The sequence below is a fragment of the Strix uralensis genome, chromosome 4 (genome assembly GCF_047716275.1).
Source record: "Strix uralensis isolate ZFMK-TIS-50842 chromosome 4, bStrUra1, whole genome shotgun sequence".
NCBI lineage: Eukaryota > Metazoa > Chordata > Aves > Strigiformes > Strigidae > Strix > Strix uralensis.
Genome location: NC_133975.1, coordinates 71,681,014 through 71,700,525, shown reverse-complemented (window position 1 = coordinate 71,700,525; position 19,512 = coordinate 71,681,014). Strand labels below are relative to the sequence as shown.

General features: G+C 38.5%; 1 protein-coding gene across 1 annotated transcript in view; it reads right to left on the bottom strand.

The window, feature by feature from the left end:
* The window catches only part of AFG2A (AFG2 AAA ATPase homolog A), a 206,266-nt gene that overhangs the window by 63,468 nt on the left and 123,286 nt on the right, over positions 1-19,512 (bottom strand). The window lies entirely within an intron of this gene.

The window sequence follows — 19,512 nt, the reverse complement described above, 5'->3', positions numbered from 1 at the left end:
TTTAGAAATTATTCTTGATAAGTTTTTTGGCATGGAAACTATTTGCTAATATTTTACTAGAAGAAAATATCGTTTCAAGTTATTCCACATTAACACGGTTTGTCTCTTAGCACAGAAGTTCATAAAAGAAAGCACAGCAGTTTGGTACATAAGACCTGATCTATATAACCATAAATGAAAATTAATCTGAAAGATGAACAGTGTAACAATGCCTATTCTTTAAATTCCTCTGATAAGCACACACTAGAACTCCTCCAGGGAATATGCCCAACCTTCCCTACTGTCTAAACATGTTACCCTGAAGTCTCTACTAACATAGCATACAATGATGGGTTATCCTTGTATAGTTCGACACAGCATTAGAAGCAGGACTTGGGAAGCTAGCCAAATACCTGAGGCTAAATCCCTAGAACATTAAAAGTCTATTTACTATTGCCCATAATGCTATTTTATATATAAAAATGCAAACGGAGATCCATATGGAATTAACTGTATTGTTCATTTCTGTGCTTTTTTCTTTTTCTTTTTTTGTACATGGAAGAACTAGGTCAACTTTTTCCAGAATTACCCAACTTGCTTTATACGATGAGAAAGGAAAAACGTTACTATTACCAACACTGTTTGGGGAAAAACAGTACAACATTTATGGGAATTTTTCTCATTTGACTTTTTAGAAAAGGAAACATAGTAGAAAAACCTCCACCATGTGCAATAATACGTATTTTTACGTGAAATATCAGTACAGACATCTACCACTGGAGCTAATAAAGCAGTAGCAGTCTATTAGGTGGGCCACTCTCCAGAGGAAAATGAAGAATATATATTGTGCCTTTGGGTTTCAAAGCTCTGTTTTGATTTCATAAGTATGCAGAGAAATCTAAATTCTATGTAACATTTAATGTACCAGTTACAAGATCCATCTGCTTGATTTTACCAGTATCGACTTCTACATGAGTCCTCTCCAATTTGTTTAGCCACTTGATATCCAGCTACACAGATGCCACTGCTCACCACTCTTCTACACCCCTGGGTGCCCCACTCTCAACTTTCAGTCCTCTGAGCGATATCGGTGAGAAAGCCAAAATGTCAGCAATGCCAGAATAGATCACAACCAATGACAACTGTTTAATTTAGCCTCCAAATTCTACCAAGCCTCTAGAATGCATGCAGAAATCAAGGTTTGCTAGAAGTAAAATTTGCCCAAATCTGGACAGGTCTTTCACAGAGATAACAAAGGTACACATATAACAGAAGTTTGAAGTCTCTCCTCCAGCATACAAGGGGGTGACAGAGCTCCTCAACCAAACCACAGTAAAAAAACCCAACCCAATATCAGTATGAGAAAACCCAAAAACTGGGGGAAGAGATCATTCCTCTGTTAGTTTTGTCCTGAGAAACAAAAAAGCGGTGGTTCTGCTGACATGAAGAAAGCTTGAAGCAGGCAATGGTCCCAATGGGCAAAGAATCATAATGTATAAAGCTGGCAGGTAAATTGGCAACATATCTGTTCGTTGAACCAGAGCATCTGGTGTAGGTCATTCCCAAGAGTCTTGGCCCACTTTTCAGCCCCGCTGCCGGGCAAACACTTACTGCCTCAAGAGTAGTCAAGAGCCTAGATAGTGCAAAGAGGAACACATCATTCCCCAATATGTACCTTCTTTATTACCAACCATTCATAAAAAACGTAGTCCCCAGAGATGTCATTGGGTCTTAAGATGCCATAATTTATAGTTTATAATCATAGTTTATGCATGTTAACAGTATTGTTGGGTAGATACCCACTTTTGTGCACTGCTACAAACTACATGAAAGTCCCTTGACAGTTTATGTCCAAAGTGTTTTGGGGGTGTTGGGCTTATTTTAAGGTTTATTTTATTTATTTTTTCAGCACACTGACATTTCAGCTGATAGCTCCGGAAGCATGTTCACATTTTACTATCTCTACTTAAAATATTTAAAAGGTTATAGTAAGCGGAGGAAAAGGTAGCAGATACAGATAAGTATAGTGAGTCATATACTCACCCCAAGGAAAAGTATTGCTTACCTTTGATGAGGTAAGTAAATAATTAGCTATACTTAAGGCACTTCTCTTTCAGTCTCTCAGAACACTGTTACACAGGCAAAAGCTTTTGAAGACTTTGAGAAGGGAAACACTCAAAATTCATAATCTCCCTATGAAGGCAAAATATCATGCTTGCGAAACTGAGCATCTATACACAAGATCTTGAAATATTAAACTGAATCAGGATGGTAATAGCTTTCCTTGATAGACTGCCTCATAAACAAAATCGGTAATTTTGCTAAACCCAAAGTATTTCTCAGGAATGTGCTCACTTTGATGAAAGTTTTCTACAAATCTTTAGGGGCTTTGTCTCTCTACTAGAGAGAGAAGCAATGGCATAAGCATGTGAGATCAAAGCCTAAAGAAACCTCCTCTTTAGAATAATCCAGTGATTTTTTTTTTTTCTTAATTAAGGAGAGGATAAGTCAGACTGTTGTGTCATGACTGTAAATATCTTAAGTGTCAGATAATGAACCACAGTGAAATGGGGTTCATCTGGCTAAATACAGATACCTGTCTTCAAGCTAATCACCCTGTGCACCATTGACAGTCAGGGGAGTTCTAGGCATAATAAATTTTAAAATTAAAATAGATACCTAAATAAGGTTATTTATGTCCATGAATCTCTAATTGACTATAAAAGTGCAATAGACTGTAAAGGGGATCAGTTTGATTAGCTTAGATGAATCCTTTTCTGCTCTTCACTGTTGGAATGTTTATTTTTACCCTCATCATCATCATTACAAGCCCAAGGTAAAACCAGAACCATTTAGCATTACATGCTTTTATACTAATAAAATTATCATCTATTTATGTATTCCTTAATGCTTATCCTACAAAATAATTTTAGCCTCTGGATAATGAATTAGAATATATAAAAAATAGCATTGCTAAGAACAAACCCTATTTAAAAGATCTGACTAGTGGCAAGATGCTAATGGAACAACAGATATTAAATACATATTTCAAATTATTTTGAATTTTTCATATTATAATATAGATGATGGAAGTCCAGAAGTGCAATGAATATCATTTTGTTTTGTGTAGTCACAAGATAAATTTATACAATTCAGCTCTCATGGGTGCTTTTTCTCATTTCATTTAGTTTTTACCAGCCAATTCTCTAGAATGACCATTCTTCTTCATTTAAAGGCCATTCTCTATAGTGCCTTATTTAAGGAAATTTTACTGGACATAAATACTCCGTAATAGGTTACAGAAAGTCTAAAACTCTGTGAAAACAAAGGGTGTTCTGAGGATGGAAGAAAATTTGAGTCAAGAAAGAAATACTGGAAAGTTTCAGAATAAAAGCAAGTTATCAAGCACAGATATTAGCTGGTAGGGCTTCACCCTGTGCCACAAGCTCTTAACCTTTTGCCTTGGATGGCTTCTGGTTCTCTAGGAGCTACTGAAAGCACCTTTCAGCTCCTATCAACATTTGGTACTATAGACCCTAAAGCTGCTAAAGAATTTGTAGCAATACTTGTTCTGCTTGTTACCGACTGACTTTTTGTGTAAGACCCTGGCTTTCACACAGCCTCTCTAACCTCAAGTAGCATCTCACCAGTCTGCAATATTTTGGTGTAGGCAAAGAAAATTATTTTATCTACTTGAATCATTAAATGATTTAAAAAAACCCACCCCACCAAACTAATTAACATCAGAGCATGATTTAAGACCAAGCAAGAAACATCAAAAGACATTACAACATTGTTTGATGCTCCTCTCTTGGCAATAAGCCTTCCCCAATTTCACAAACAGAGGGAAAACAAATGTTTCCAGTTACACGTATGCTCACACACTCTTGGCTAAGTGAGGCCAGACCTTTCTCTGTTAACTACACTGGTATGCCTTAGTTGCCAATTGGCTTTTAATATTTCTCAGAAATATGAGGTTCCTCCTACAGCAGTGTCTAAATAATAAGGGACGGTTATGAGATGAAAACTTACTGATTTCCAAAGGAGAATAAATGGATATGAATACCGTGCAATACAGTATGAAGAATTTTATTCCTGTGTAGGCAATCACAGACATAAAATTCTCCTCAGGGAATTAAGGTAATCACACAAAACCTGTGGACTTCTAGGGGTAGTTGAAAGTGTGCTTTGTTCAGAGGAAAGTAAAATGAGAATTACCCCCATCATTCATATAAGCAAATTCTATCAATGAAATGAGAGCCAGCTCCTTAGTGCATCCCATCCTCTCTTCCCTCCCACTCCCAGCCCAGCCACCTCCAGAAGGCAGGCAGAGTGCTGTAGGAATGCAGGAGCAGGACCCTTTCTGTGCTGTTGACTCTGAGATAGTGAGAAAGACTGGGTATCATGTGAAGGAAAAGCAGCATGACCGTGTTGTCAAAATTCCAGCAAACAGGTAGAAATTTCAACAAAACACTTTACACTTCATAGCACAAAGTTGAAGTTTTACACACATCAAAACATTTTGAAATTATTTGTTAAAGAATCATCTTTTAAAATGGTTTCTGGCTATAAAGTTGCGCATAAATGAAGTGGAAAAATAAGCAATTAAGGCAATACAGATATTTACAAGGAAAGAGATATAAATACATCTCCATGGCAGAAGAAATGCATGCAGAAAAATTTCTGCAAGATTTTCTCCTTCTCTGAAACTAAAAAAAAAAAAAAAAAAAAAGGATGTCAGTGAGACATCTGGGATCTAATGAGATATAACTATTTTCTGAATATCCTCAGGTATCCAGGATTATCAAGAACATATAAAATAAAAAATTAATTAAAAGACATTTTCTACAGAATAACTGACAGCAGTGTTTATACTATTGCTTGATATTTCCTGAAATAGTTATTGCAATGGCCAGATTTCTGAAGAAGGTTTCCATCATTTGTTTATGGGTGCTCCTAGTCTCTACCATAACACAATGACAGGCAGCCTTTAACAAAATGGTGTACAGCCAAGTAAATGTATTCACTCCTTGACCAGCAACCTCATTTGGATGCTTTTAGCCCCTCTGGAAGCAGTAGCAACAGCATAAGGAATGAGTAAGATTGAGTAAGATAAAACACTTCTGGCCAATTACCATGATGTCCCCTCACATCACCTGACAAAACACAGCAGTTGTTTCTCCTGGTTTTGTACCTATGATGAACTTCTGTAATCACCTCTCTCTGCATACAAGGGAACATCTTAAGGTGCCTGGAAGCCACAAAAGTTTGGCAAACAATTTGGCTCTCTTTTAAATATTATGTAGATTATAGAGGACAGAGAACAAGTTCTACTTTGTGAATACAATTAACAACTGTTACACCTTTACCTTTGCACTTAGGTTTTTCATTTTAACAGTTTAATCTCTGAGTGTGTCCTCATTTTATTTGTCAGACACAGAAATCCACACTGTCTTCCCCAAAATGTTGGGATTCCCAGCAGTGGGCAAGATGCACACTTGCCATTCTGGTTTCCAGAATAAATTAGAAGCCTGGAAGACCAGACGGAGCTCGGGGATGCTACTGCCTGCTCATAACTAAGGAGATTGAACCGTCATCCAGTGAAATCTTTCCATAATTAAAAGACAGTGAATAACCATCCTTAAAATAAAGGACTTAAACACTTTGCTTACGCACTTTGGTCAACCAAGGCCTAAGGAAAGACTTAAGACTGCCATTTTGAGAATCTTTTTCTCTCTTTTTCAAGCCACAACAGCAAATCTAATAGTGCTCTAAGATCTCACCAGAGCATGTATTTGAGAATAAAGGACTCAGGAGGATGCGGGGGAGTTCTAACTAAAATCTCAAACCTTGGTTAAGTGTAGAAGGTACTATATATGAACACAGGAGGCTGCCATACAGGAAACATAACTTAAGCTGTCTGAAAGGAGTAGATGCAATAGCAAAATGGCTGAGCTGGACAAATAGCAAAATCTATCAACTACCTTCTCAATGTAGAGCTGCTGATAGCTGTGTGAACAAGCAGGAACCCTCCTAAGTGATAAATGGTTAGCAGATGTAGTAAGCATGGTACGCTCTTGCAGATTCTTTACCTCTGTAGTTATAATGTGGTCTTCCAAGGAAACTAATGCCTTTTGGTGTATCTAGAAGTCTAGAAGACTAAACAGGCCATTTATTAAGTCTGTTAGAATGATTCAGGTTGATTTCTCAGTGCCTAGAATACTGTTGTCTAACTTTATATAGGGTAATAGAAATTAAAGATCCGTGTGTGCAATTCAACATGCAGGTTTTGGCAGTTGGAAACCCTTTCTCTCCACCTGCCTGGCTTAAATCTCTGTCTCACAAAACAAATGAAAAACAAAATTCAGAGAAGGTGAAACTGCAACAGACTATGCAAAAAGCAAAAGGCTTTCAAATGCATCTGAACCAGAGATAGAACCACGTGTTTCAAGTTAAGTAATGGGTCCATTTCCCTCCTAATCAAAGTAACAGTTAATTATTGGTAACTTCAGCACATTAATCAGCTGCTCGAAAAAAATGTTCTCCAATCAAAATCAACTGCAATTGCTTCTAAATCGTTCTGTGCCCTTGCATATCATCTTGGAAAAATAAGCAAAAGTAAAAGCAGCTTGCTCATGGAAGCTCCATGGTCCTGAGAGTTAAAAGTATGAGAGAAGAAAGAATATTCTGCCATACACTAGCACTCTCATTTTCCTTTGCTGTGCAGCTTCCTTTGTGTAGACAAGATAGTCCTAACTGATGTTTGTACAGAACACTGGTAATCTTGCCTATGTGCATTATAACAGGTACAGGTAAAATTAATCCATGCCATGTGAGGACAGACAAGAGATTTAAGTAGGTTTTTCATTCCAAGCTGTCTAACTGCAAGAAAGAAGTCATTAGGAAAAATATATTTGGAGTCTCCAAATATTTCTTTGACATGATATAACCTCTTTCCCCAAAATAAAAATTTTACAAGAAAGCCGTCCTTCCATATGCACCTTCTATTTTTGTATACACCCTCCCCATTTTTTAAATAATACTTTGGCAAAACATATGAAAAATTCAAAAATAATTGGTTGAGTTTTGGCAAAGCTTAAAAAGTATAGGGAAAGTCTGGAAAATAGAAAGCTGGGCACATGATAATGGTAACTTTGTTCTTGTATATAGGGTGAGTTATTCATAGCCCGCTAATTCAGTGTTTGCTTGGATGCACAGTTCACAGGTTTTACACAAGAGTTTGTATTTCTCTAGAAAGGTCAAGTCTATAGGTTTTTCATTCCAAAATGAAAGGACACCAGCACAAAGCTGCAAGGTACATGGTAACTGAAATTTGCTTCAAGCAAGGTGTGACTTAGAACAATTACGTGTACCTGTTGCATGTCATCTCTCTGAAGAGGTGCCAACCCCAGCCAGACTAAATCTCTAACACACTGTCGGATGCTAGGGAAGTTTCTGCATTAAGCACGGACAGCACTACCCTCCAATTTGCTTCAACCACAGAGAACAGTCATGCATTAGCAGGGAGGTGGCTTGCATGACCTAAAGTTGTTTTTGTCTTTGCATTCCAATGGTGAAATTTAGAGATGTCCATCAGTAACCGTGTATGCACAGGCATTGCATCCACTTTTCCCACAAATGCATCAATTAGCTCTGTGACCCTTTGTTTACTAAATCAACTGGCCTTCCAATATCTTTTTAAAGACCCCATATGTGTTAGCGCCTCTACTTGTTTTCTACTTTTTAAAAATTCTGTTTACATACTAAAATAATGACTTGTTAGTCATTTAAATTCAACTGACTACTGGATGTCATATGCAGGAAATGTTCAACATAGTATTGTCAACGAAAATGAACTTTTCACCTGGAGGGAGGCAAAGGCAGGGAAAAAATATGACAACCAATGGATATAAAATAGGAGAAAATACTGTTTTCCCCAAAGTAGTCTACTAAAAAGCCAGAAGGGATCTTTTGAATCATGACCATAGTTTACTTAACTAGAATAAATCACAAAACATGAGTAGATAAGTCAGCTAGGGAAGGTATATGTAAATTTCATATCACATTTCAAAATTTTTCAAGGTGCTTTAAGAGTTGGAGTCTCAAATACCCGATTCTCTCTTACTTCTAGTGGCAAGACAGGCCCTCCACTCTGAAAAAGTCTGAGTAAAGTAAGACTTTTCTGGGACACCTTCAGCACCGTACAAGTTGCTAATAAAGTTTCATCAGCTGCAGGGCAAGAGGAAAGAGACAAAAAGAAGAGTCCTTTCGGGAAAAGCAATTTTCAGAAATTGTTTTGGGAATAACACATTCTTAAGTGCTTGCAATACAGGTATGTGCCACACATGATCTTGTGTTTAAAGTGCAGTTGAACTCCAAAGAGAAGCCGGACGGAGGCTGGAGAGATTTATGTGGCTACAGATGTGGCTTTCCTGTTAGGTGGTGCGCAGCTCTGATTTAAGATGTGCTGAGCAGGCCTTTATATAAAATAATAATAAATTAGTGATGCACATGTAGATTTATGTGTCAGGAGTCCAGAGCACAGAATGCATGCTTAATGAGTTTTATAAATCTGTATTAATAAATATAAATGAAATCACACGGTGGGATGTCCCTGTCTTGTGTCTCTCAATAGTATCTAAATTAGATACGGTCTGTTTTCAACATATATATAAATATGCTCACAGAAACACACTAGTTATCAGCCTGCAAAATCAGCTTGGGTTTTGAGAGCCAATTAAGTTCCCTGTGGGTTCATTTTTTGTCAGGAAAGTCAGTAGAGACGACTCAAAACATACACAGGAAGTATATCTGCTGCCTAAGATGAGATTTGTACAATTACTTTTCTGACCATAAATACACTTACTTCATTTCTTCTTGCTAACTTTACGTTTCCCATATATGATTCATGGTGTTATGCCAAGGTCACACAGGTCCTTGGTATTAAAAGGTTATATAAACACATCCCTGGAGTAACTAAAATGAATCAGATATGCAGCGGACAGAGTGCAGGCCTGAACTTGGAAAGGGAGGGAGTGTGAAAGCCAGACCCCTGACACTAAAAAAAATAAATTTCACTTTCAATTGTAAGTTCACACAAAACACAAAGAAATGTAGTATTACTGGGACAGAAAATCAGCAGGAAATGTTTCCTTTGGGGGAGGAGCAGGGAGACAAAAAGGCAAAACCCCCAATATTTGTGCTTCTAGAAACTACCTGAGGACCTCTTGGTACTCTGCTTTCTCATGCTACCCCCAAACCCAGCACCTACACAGATCATTGCCTTAAAGTCCAAGCACTGACAAGGACTTGAGGTTGGAGTCTAGTCTCAAACTGCCATTTTTGCAGTTGATTTTTTCTGTCAGACAAGCTACTCCGTAAGTGAAATAAAATTAGAAGATGTAAAAGGTGCAGTCAGGACTATGAAAGAATCAAACTGTTTCCTTTTCTGTGGTATTTCTGTTAACCCTACTGCACTTAGCTACAATCACCGACATTATGCAGAAAAATGCTGGTAGAGGGATGGGTGCAAAACAGTATCAGAAAATAATTTATAATTCTACATCTTCAAAGTACTGTAATATTAACAACAGTTTAGGTTCATAACATCGCTGTGAAACAAGGCACATCACAGTTTTACAAGTGTGGAAACTGGGGAGCACAGACATTTAGTGGTTTGTCAGAAGCACCCTAGGAAGCTGGTGTTCAAATTAGAATTAGCATCCAGTTTTTTGCTTCTAGTCTTATATGTGTGCAGCTTTTTAATCTTCGTAGGCCTCAAGCAATTCCTAAGTTCTTATAAACTTCTATATCACTGCTAAGAGCAATCAGAAGCAACTCTAGCTCTATGGCAAAGCACCAAAGTGGAAAAGCAAGCTGCAGTGGCTGGCTTAGTAACAAGCTGTTGGTGAGCAGCTTGGGTAACAGCACAACACTTCAGGCCAGCTTTGAGCTGTCGCAGAAAAAAGGCATACCTTTATCGCAGAAAACACATCTTTCCCTGAAACTACCTCAGGCTAGCTCTACACACCCCAGCTCCAGCTCCCATCCAATTCAGACAGGTGATTTGGACTTCAGCGCTAGACCGGACCAAAGAAATCCTGGCAGAGATGGAGATGCAAGTTCCACTGCAAGCCCAAGCGACTTGAGCAACATGTCTCTGCAAACTTGAGCTTCAGCTCAAGTGCAGGTCATGCTGCTGCTCATGGCTGCAGATCCTATGTTAAAAGTAAATGCTGGTCCCTCTCCTGAACCAGCTATAGAGAATCTTTATTGACAAGATACTAGCTGAAGAGAAGTAGGATGAAAAGGCTTTTACATGCTCTGTGATTTCTGCAAGGATAAACTGGGTAAAGAAAAAGCACAACAAGAACACTTGAAAGCTCAAGCACACCTGTTTGAAACTCAAAAAGCAGTGGAATATGTCACCCAGTACGTCCAAGCACGGTTCTTAAAAATCCCATTTCCATTAGAAAAGGAAACTCTCCATGAAACAGAATCAATTTGTGCAGTAAGTCTAGTTGATTATGGTCAAGAGATTTTAATAAATTTAAGAGATTTTTACATTGGCCCCTGGTAAGCCTCATTTTTCTCTCACTTAAACCAATATCCAAGTATCTGATGGTCCCAGTAATCCAAAATAGTTATTGAGAGACAATAAATAATATATCTGCATACGCACACAAATATTTATCATGGATATATATACACTACCCAGTACCATTTTATTTCTTTCACTGCCTATGAGTAGATGGTCTTCTACAATTTTAGTAGGCTGTGTGAGCGGGAGTAAAAACTATTGTTGTTCCCACCAACCAGGAATCAGCAAGCTAAGACAGTATATCATCCCCAGAGATAAATTTCCTGATTTTGTTGGTTTATGTAATGACAAGGTTCTGAGCACAACTCCTCGAAGTATATTCATCTGCATTTCTTCTTGCTGCAGTACAGTCTTGCTGTGAATTCTAAAAATCTTTCCCGATACTCGATTCTGCTTCGCTTTGAATGCCTGTTCTTTCTATTACTCATCAAATAAGATTCAAAGCATAAATGGAACAAGGTGGCAGAAACTAGCTTCCAGCTCTAAATTCCTGACAGTACAAACCAAAGTCTGTAATTTATAGTTTAAAAAAAGCAATGACTTCTTGTTATTGTTACCTTTATTTGAGAGGTTACAGCCAAAAACTGTCCAAATTCCAGACAGTGCAGGAACAGTCACACTTTCTCCTGCCAACTTACAGCATGTTAGGACAGGAATAACTTTTTGTAAGAGGACAACATGGTTCAGGCTTTTTCAGAGCAGCAATTTTTTAAACAGTGAATTAAGAAACACTATCTATATTCACTGACAAACTGATAATCAAACATCTGGCATGCAACCTGTATGTTCCCAACCAGACCAACCATTTCCTCTGCTCTTATTCTAGTGCTATGGATCATCTTTGCAGGAAATCTCAAGATCTGGATGATGTCCTCCACTGCAAGTGGATTTTTCCACAGTCCTAGCTAAGTCAGCTCTGTTTCTGCATCTTGAGTGAAAACAATTTCCAAAATCCTAAGTCCCTTTTACCAACTTTTCATTCAGTGCTCCTCTTTGCCTCCACTACCTTCCCACAACCTAGAAAATTTCTTCGCATAGAAAATATCAAAACATACCTTAATCTTTCCATTTTCCACCATCACTTGTATCTACAAGTCTTTCCTCTTGCATTTCTGTCCCAGATGCAGTTTCCCTCTTCTCATCCAGTCTCCTCCTTCTGCTTTCACTCCTCTGCTTGCCCCTCTGGACTCACCCAACTCATCTGCTCGGGTCTTTCAAATCCACATCCATCCTGTCCTCAGCCTTTTGGGTTCTCTGACTCTCTCATTCCACAAAACGAACACTTAGTTTCTACCACCCTAAAAATCACACTCTTAAGCCCCTCTTGCCCCAATTTCAAGCCTCTTTCACCTCTGTGTGGTGTCCCATTCTTCCAGTTCTCATCCCAGACTGTCTCTAATTGACATTTTCCATGACAGTCTCTTTCACACACATCGTCTCATACCATGTTCCTCACCAAACTATTTTTCCCCACCTTCCAGTGATGTCACCTGACATCAATATAGGTATGCACGTTTGTCTTCCCAAAACTTGGCTGCAGGCACTCTTTCCACCACTTTCCTATATTTTGATCTCCTGTAGGGGGCTTGCTGCTCACTGCCTTTGTTTCTTTTCTCGCCTCACAAGCTGTCTTTCAATATGCTTAGCCATAAACATAAATACAACTACCATTTTCATACTGAATACTCAAATTTTATCTGTTGCAGTTTTTTCACTCTCTTCTTCAAACTTCTGGAGCAACATCTCAAAAACTCCTTGCAGCGAGCCATTGTCAGCTCAGGAATGACATGGATACAGCCACTGATTTACCTCCATCACTTTTCCCACTCATTGTGAATCAGAAAATTACCCTGTCAATCAAGATCATAACCCCATCACCTCTGACTCAGGCTATTTCCTGAGTTCTTTGCACCTACATGAGATTTAAACTTTGCAGGTTCTTTCTGGAAAAGATTTCTAAAATAGATTCATTCATTATCGAAATACTGACTGGTGTCTCACCTCAGCCCATATCAATGTCCTCCATCACTGACTCATTAGGTGCTTCATGTACTTAAAAACACACACACACAGAGCAAAATCTAAAACACGTTACATTGCCTCTAACACTTGGACTTTGGAGTGTTTTTTGCCAATGATCTTTATCCTGCTCATCTTATCTGCACTTCTTCAGACTCTTCATAGCTATGAAATACACACACCCACATTAAACCCCACAATCCTTACAAAATTTGGTCCATTAACATGCTGAGGCCAGTGCATGATGTCTTTGTTGCTCTGCTGTTTTCACCTTTCTGCCTGTAGTCTTTTGTTGCCTCAGGACTTGCACTGAGATTATCAGTTCTTTCAGTCAGAAACCTTACTGGCGTTCTGCCTCTGAGAAATGGGCTCAAGTCCTCAAATAAAGACCAAAGGCATTACCACTTGGTAAATAATGAAAAATTAAAGTTTCTGCCCACCTATAATATTTCAAAATGAATTAATGTGTAGTTCTCTCCTGTATGCTAGCTATTCAAAGCCTAGCCAGAATCTGCATTTCTGAGATTTTTTGCAGGCCTTTAATACCTGTGTTATGCCTCTTTTTCCTACGGCAAAAATATAAAAACAAAGCAAATATGCCACTTAGTGTTTCACACTAATTAAAAACAAGCAACTTTAGTTCTCTAAGCATAAGTGTCAACATTTTCAAGAAGCAGAAGTATTTCTAAAAACATCAGAACGTTCATTTTATAGACGGAGTAATGGAAGGTAGAAAAAATCAATTAGTTTCTCCCAACAAAATCATACAAATTAAGAAACAGACCTTGAAATATAACCCCATCCGATGTCCTTTCATTTGGTGATAAATGCAGATAGGCATTATCCAACAAATTAAGCAAGGAATACTAAAAGTGCAATAGAAAAATAACCACTTCCATGATGAGCAAAGATGCAGAATGTTTTGTGGGCAAGGCATCTGAAGAGCAACAAAGTCTCTTCTCTTCACTCAGACTGAGCAATCAGATGAAGAAGAAATACCCTCTTGATCTGCTGATTCTGATTAGATTCTTTGACAATTAATATTGATAAAACAAACTAAATTTATTTTAAAACAGAGTTATTGAGAACAAAGTCCAGATTACTGATAATATTTTCAATTTAGTGAGAGTAAAATGTAAAACTTTTGTTTATAGGTGTTAGCTTACAATTGAGACTAAACATTACAATCCATGTTTGTGCTTTACCATCTACCAAGAAGCAACAGGATCTTGTAGAAATAACTGCACAGTCAAGTACACTTGCAGTAGGACCTAACAAAAGTATAATGATGTCTCATTTCACACCAAGGACCCCTAAAGCACGAGGTAGTGCACCACTGTGTCCAATACTAAATCACAGTCATCTCTAGGGTGGAACCTATGCACAGGTAATATAAATTAACACTTCCCAGTGAAACAAGTCACATTCCAAGACATCACTCCAGGTGAGCCTGTCTTGGGCCCACATCGCTGAACTTCACACTGACATCTTTCGTCACAGAGCTGCCTCTCAAAGCTGGCAAACAATCAGCCCACAGCTCATGAAAAAGGGATGGTGGGACAAAGAGAACTCAGGCCTTCACCACCGCCTGGGTAACAGCCAGTCAGTTCAGTTCACAGGAGAGGCACAACCTCCCTCTCGGCATGGTTCATGCAGCACTCATACCAGCAGCACATCTCCTGAGGGGAGCCAGAGGTTCATCCCTGCACCATCCTCCAGCACCAGGCTGCAGCCACAGTCCAGGCGAGGACCTCAGCTTCTGCTGGGGACCCGCAGGGCACCTTCCGCTGCTCTCCCTCTGATTTGTGCTGTGCTTTAAAGAAAAGTCTTGAAGTTTGTCCCTTCCTGACAAATGCACACATAGCATCGAGTGCGTAGCAAAACCGAACCGCACCCAGCCACAGGCACAGCTGTGCAAGAGCCGCCGGCTACCTCCTGACAATGTCATCAGGTGAAGCAGGCACTCAGCGCCCTGAATAAACAGAGCGGGATGAGGGAGTGAATTACTGACATTTCCGGGTCTGAAGAGAGACCTCCGGAGCCTCAGCTCCTTTCCAGGTCAGACTGGCTGCCGCCACGAACGCTGATGGGGAAAGGGAGAGCAATGATGCTCTCCTTACAGTAAGTGAGGGCCAGGGAGACAGACAGACAGAAAGGAAAACATATTTCTAATACCTTACAGACTTGTGGGTTAGAGAAACCTGTTAGCCCAGCCTTTCCTTTTTTTTTTTTTTTCTGTTGTTGTTATTTTATCGACAGGATTAAGATTCTTATCTCAGTAAGCTATTTTCTTAAAGTTGAAAATCAACATTAGTTATGGAACCTGGGGAGGAGAAATGGACTGAAAAGCTTGTGGTTGTTCGTACACCCACCGGGACGACAGCACACGCATGCTCTCTGGCTGGCAAGGCCGGCAATCTCCTAAGCAGGCAATTATCAGTTTTGATCAAGTCATTTAGAAAAAAACTAATGAATGAATAGAATATCCTATTTCACCCAAATCAAATTTCTCAAAATGAGGTTTTATAGGGCAGAAAGACTGAAATGGAGGAAAAATGAAACTGTTTAGGGTCCTCAGGAAAAAAACAAACCTACCATGTCATTTATTTTAATACCACTTTGAGATAAAGACCATGGTATGCAAAGGTTTTTAAGTGTTCCTGGGAACCTTTTGACTTCAAACTGCACAGCCCTGATTTCTCTACCTCTGAGCATTAGCATGAGGGTGGAGAGGAATAATCCCAGGAAAACAACTGCAGTTTTCAGATGCAGAGATACATCTCTCCAGTTCTGGAGCTGAACTTCCAATGTAACTTGCTCAGCAGACACAAAGTTTCTTCAAACTATGGAGGATTAAATGGAGATAATTTAATCTTTTCCAAGTCCTCTCTTCTCCCTATTTCATTTGTAGTGTGTCTCAGTCTGCTCCTTACCCTGGGGCTCAAGAAAGCAGCTGGCACAGACTGTGGCTAGGCAGGCCGTATGCCCTTCTCAGTTCACTGGGGCGCTCTCCTTGCTCCCAAGAAATTCTTTAGCAGGAATCTTTGGCAAGCTTAAGGTCCTTACAGAGTAGATGATGATCTCTCATCTTCAAGAGAGATGTAACTCAGTGTCGTCAAACACACAAAATATCACAAAACACTTTCAATATATTGGTCTACTGAAGTGTTCAGGTGTCATTAATAAACAGCCTGTCATTTTCAAATTAATTTTAAAAGTGGGTGGGGAGGGAAGGAGTACTGTAAAAATGCTGAACATGTGCTATTTTAAATTTTTTTCCATGTAACATAGAACAGTATTCCTTAGCTGTGCCCTTCACTATTACTGTTACGAAACCTGTGGTCTTTCATCAGCTATTTGGGAGCATCTATGCTTCAACAGTTATTTACAAAATTCAACTATTACAGCTAAATCTCTCTGCTCATTTGAACATGTGTCACCTGTTCTTTCATCAGCTATTTGGGACCATCTATGCTTCAACAGTTATTTACAAAATTCAACTATTACAACTAAATCTCTCTGCTCATTTGAATAGGTCTCACCTTCTAAAGTCTGCTACTAAGTCTAGAAGAAAGAAGTGTGAAAATGCAGGCTACTTCATCCTTTCAGGAGTTTTTTCCACTATGTGCATCAGCTTAGGAAATGCATGGTATTGAACAGAGAACAATCAAGCAAGCATGATGCAGTTGTCACAGGGCTTGTCACAGGCAACAAGTCTGTCCATGTGCTTAACTAACTACCTCCTTGAATTGTTGTTTCAACTGAGTACTTACCTTAAATTCAGATTCTGTTTACATTACCCTAACTGTGACAGCCAGAATATGATCTTCCTGGGACTACACAGGTATGGTTTCATTAAGGAGGGAAAACTATTTAGTCTTGTACCCAGGACACAAGGAGTAAGAGACGGGTAGAAACAGTCTTGCCTTGCTGCCATGCACCCTCCCTGTCAAAGCACCTGGGACACCAGCTTCCAGACCACTCAGCTTTCTTTTCGATTACAAAGTCTTCTGAGTGTCTGGGTAACAAGGATATGAATGTGTGTGTGGGGCTGGGAGGAGAGTTTTTAACTAATGGTCAGGATAGAAAGTCTTTGTCTTTGTATAATAATGACTTTTTTTTTTTTTTTTTAACATATTACAGGTGTGGAACAAATTCTTGTGTTTTGTTTTGTGCTGTTCTTAACATACCACCACTCTTCTATGGTTTTCTCCTCAGAGCTGTCTTGACTTGACAGAAAAAGTAACACTACTATTTTTCCAAACAACAAAAAAAAAATTTCAATCTCCCATACTCCTTCTCTGACCCAGTGAACCTCTTCTGTAACTTTACACCAGAGAACAGCCCTGCTCTGTGTTTCAATCTTATTAAATGCTTTTAAGATTTTAATCATTCATTCATTGGCTGCTAAGTGAATATTATATCCTTTTCCTGTAGGCAATCAGATACCATAATGCTTTAATGTTAAAACTTGTTACTGCTGCATACAAAAAAGTAACAAATAGTTTCTTATTTAGTGCTGGATTGGTACCCAGAACAACACCTAGCTAGCTGCAAATATCCTGAAGGCACCTTTATTAATAGAGCTGATCTAACAATATTTGAAAACAGAATTGCAAAAGACAATGCTTATAATGAAAAAAGAAGTATAGTTGTAAAACAATAACTAGCACTTGTGACTTTGCATTTTTATGGGCAAACACTAAAAATGTATCAGTGCAGCCCAATGACATTTGTAACAGTCTTAGTGAAAAGCTCCACTACCATTGTTTTTTTTGTTTTGCAGTTCTCTTGGGAAATATACCATTTGGTTGTGTATATTGTGGCAATTACTCTAATACACAAGAGAGAAAAAACAGTGTAGATGATATTCCTGATAAACATGCTGGTGCTCTGTACCTGCAAGGAGGAGCAAATTGGGAATTTAAGTAATTCTTGTATTCTTTCTTAGGCATCTATTTTTTGGCAACTGCTAGAGACTGGAAATTGGACTAGATGAATCCTTAGTCTGGCTCATCTTATGCTCCTGAGACTTTAGAATAATCTCATAAATTGGTGGAGCAGTTGTGCACAACACACAGCATGGTGGGTACTTTACCAGCTGCAGTGCCAGCTCAGGAAACTGCTGCTGCTGCCCCTCTTCTGACCAGACATTCCCACCACCACATCCCCCCCCAGCCTTCTCCTGCTATAAGCACTTGTGCACACTGCAACCAGTAAAATGGAAATTAAGTTTATTTTTGCTATGCTTTTTTAGCTGAATTCCTCACTACGTATTACCATGAAGGCATACAAATGAACATGCACATACAGAGCAGGGGCAGCAACAAATCACTGGCAAATGTGTAATCATAACCTCAAGTATTAACGCATGCTCAGTTTCTTTTAAATTAATACCTATTTTAAAATACACAATTGCCATCAGCATAAGATTGCATTTTAAGTCTTTGAAATACAAAACTTTTCATATCATGATTATTCAATAAAGCTTTCCTTTATGAAAAAATGTCAGAATTATTTCTCTTTACTCAGGGTTAAAATGTTTGCTCTGAATTAAGCAATAATTTCGTGCAGTAATCAAATAAGTAACAGAAAATTCTTCTTTTTCAAACCCCTGGTTTTGTTTTCCTTTCCTGGATTTTTTCAAACACCAAGGATCTGACCTCAAGCACAATAAAGTCAATGAAAATCTTTCCATTATCTTCATCAGATTTTGGCAGGCTGGCTTTCCCCCCTGCTCTCTCCATAATAGTTATAGGCAAAATAGACAGAATTAAAAACATGTTGACAGGTAATACTAATTCAAAGTCATATGAGAGGTAGAAGCATCTCTCACAGATTTGCTGTAAACTGAGCTCAACACTATTTGCAACTTATATGACTTCATGTCTCAGGTTTCTTTACAATCATAACAACAACTTTTTTTTTTTAAAGACAAGTTTTCCTCCAAATTATTATGTCCTTTAAATCATTTGGTATCTCCTAGTCTGTCATCAAATAATAAAGAACACAATACATGTATAAAAAGTCAGAAAGGAATCCTTTAATGCACTTTTACCAAGATGGTTCTGTCAGTTTTGCAGCTCAGATCATGCACTACAGGTTAATGAGACAGAGGCACATGACAATTTTTGAATTATGATCTTTTAAAAAATATTGTTTTAAAAACATTCTTGCTACAAAAACATCTGAGTTAAAAGGGAACATGGAGGGTGGTTGAGGGACAGGGAACAATTCTTGCCCTAACAGCAATTTCAGTAAAGATTTTTGCTTCAACACACCCCCAAGCATGTTAATTCCCGCACCATTCAATATTCCATAAAACGAAACAAAATAATGCATTAGCTGATTTTAAATTCTGAATAAGTATATTTGCGCATGAAGTATTTCTTGGCTGTATTGCATACCCAAAAATACCACTCTCAGTTTGCACTACCGAATTATAAAGAAGGTATTGCTATTTATCATTTTATGCTAAATAATAATGTCCTTCATACCAGATGTATCTTTATTCTGGCAGTGGAGTCCCTTTACCTTTCAATAAGCTATTAAACCATTACAAGGAGAAAGGCAACCATAACTTCTGGGGAAGCTTACAGCATCACTTACAAATAAAACCAAACACCATCAGGCTTCTTCCCTACACCTTTTATATTATGTGATTTTTATGTGTCTGTATGTATATATATACCTAGATACATAGTTTTGACACTGAAAGTTGTATATACATGGAAATTATGCTTTATGACCACTAAGATCACTCTAACAGGAAAATTTGGCAGGGAGGGAAAGGAAGAAAAGCTGGTGTGAACCTGTGTTTTTGCTTGACTGATATGTTACATGTCCATCCTGCAACATCAATCAGTTCAGCTGCAGTGGAATTGTTCCTCTGAGCTTCACACCAAGCACACACC